This window comes from Dipodomys merriami, unplaced genomic scaffold (genome assembly GCF_024711535.1).
Source record: "Dipodomys merriami isolate MVZ:Mamm:240054 unplaced genomic scaffold, mDipMer1.0.p SCAF_40, whole genome shotgun sequence".
Classification (NCBI taxonomy): domain Eukaryota; kingdom Metazoa; phylum Chordata; class Mammalia; order Rodentia; family Heteromyidae; genus Dipodomys; species Dipodomys merriami.
Genome location: NW_027205604.1, coordinates 6,105,287 through 6,107,502, shown reverse-complemented (window position 1 = coordinate 6,107,502; position 2,216 = coordinate 6,105,287).

Sequence of the window (2,216 nt, the reverse complement as noted above, 5' to 3'; positions counted from 1 at the left end):
CTCACTGTAGGAGAAAATCTGTGAAGTAGCAGCATTATAGCTAATATTTACATATTTTAAGGCTTTATAAACCCTTCCCACTCTCTATAAACCTTTCCCACTCTCTTATGAACCTTTCCCACACTCTTATAAACACTTCATATGCTCTTAAACACTTTCTACACTCTGAAACCTATGTAATTTTAGCAACATATAAAATTCAATGAGGGTACTCACCAGTGAATTATACTACAATGTGAATGATGAAGACAATGAATTATGTAACTGTGTGGTGCTGATGGCAGTGAAGGTGATGATGATGAGATGAATGTACTGCACAGTCAAGAAGAACATTACACCTTTTCTGAAGGCACCACTTCATCAGGTGCTTCATCAGGTGGCACAGTATCTTTGCCCTGGGCTGTGACTTCTATAATAGTCTGCTAAAGGCGTAGGTATAACTGATCTCTTCATCCAAGTGATGAACATAGTTCTGGGGAGTTGCTGGTGCTGCTTTTTCTTCTGAGAATGTTTTTATACACTGACAAACCACTCTTGATGGTATTTACAAAGCTCATTGCACAAAGCATCTGGGATCCTATTCTTCAGCCATTCACTGAAGTTTTTCAGCCATTCTGACCATGGTTGCAAGATGATCGAGTGTTAGGCCAACCTCTTCCTCTTCTCCAACCTGTAGTTCAGAGTTCATCTTGTTCCTCATCCTCCTCTTCCCTTGCTGGCTTCATCTCGTCAGGTCTTCATCCATCAATGGTTGTGAGTGGGCATCGATCAGGTCATTCATGTCTCAGGAGTCATATCATTGAAACGGTCTCCTCTGAGTAGTTTTGCCAGCTTCCCAGCCTTAACTACCACAGAGTGATGGATTTATCAGGAGGGAATCCCTTGTAATCATGGGCCACTCTGGCACAAATTTTTCCACTCTCCATCTCCTTTATAGCCTTCTGAATATTTAGGAGACATGGTATAATATTGTAGTCACACCAGTACACTTTAGTGAGAAGTTTTCATCCAAATCCATAACTTCAACCAGGTGTTGCAAGGCATTTGGCATGCAGAGTGCCTTAAAAGCTTGAATAACACCTGGATCTATAGGCTGAATAAGTGATGTGGTGTTGGGTGGCAAGAACTCTATCTGGATGTCGTTATACCAGAGATGGACAGCATGGCACCAGTACTGCTCATGATCAGAAGGACCTTGAACCCGAGGGTGTTTTTTTTTTTTTTGCTTTGCCTGCAGGATAAAGCACTGATGGAACCAATCAGCTGCATGGCGTTTCATGACCCAGGCCTTGAGGTTGTGCATACAGTACAGAAGCAACATGTTCTTATTTTTTTGTTTTTTTTAGGGCCCTTGGGTGTTGGGAGCCAAAAGTTGAGTCTCTCAACATAATAGGCTTAACTATCTCACTGGAACATCTTGAGGCTGAGTTTACAGAATCCCACCTTTTTACCACGCCCTAAGTAAACACCCTGCAGCTGCTAAAGACCGACCACCTTTTCACCTTGCCCTAAGCAAACATCCTACAGCTGCTTCGGCCAATGAAAAAGCTTCCTTATTCCAAGCATATAAATACAGCTGTGTGAAAAATAAAATTTAGCAGCAGCAGTAGCAGCTTGATCAGAATCCCTGTCTTGCTGTCATTCTTCTTGTCTCTTGTCCCTTCATTCCTTCTCGCTTAGGTTCATTGCCCTCATTGAAGTCCTGCGGGTTGGGACACTTGGGTTTTATGATTTACAAATATCCCCTGGCTTTATTACAAAGCCCACAACATTCCCACACATGATCAGAGTTACTCGATCTTTGGGGGCCTTAAAACCAAGGGCTCTGCCATTGTCCTTCATAATAAAAGTATGAGATGGCATCCATTTCCAAAATAAGCCCAGTTCATCCATGTTAAAAACTTGTTCAAGGCTGGGCCCCAGTGGCTCATGCCTACAAGTCCAGCTACTCTGGAGGCTGAGATCTGAGGATCATGATTCAAATCCGGCTCAGGCAGGAAAGTCTGTGAAACTCTTATCTCCAATTAACCACCAGAAAACCGGAAGTGGCACTGTGGCTCAAGCGGTAGAGCAGTCACCTTGAGTTGAAGAGCTGAGGGATAGTGCCTAGGTCCAGAGTTCAAGCCCCAGGAGCAACAAAAAGAAAGAAAGACAGACAGAAAGAAAGAAAGAAAGAAAGAAAGAAAGAAAGAAAGAAAGAAAGAAAGAAAGAAAGA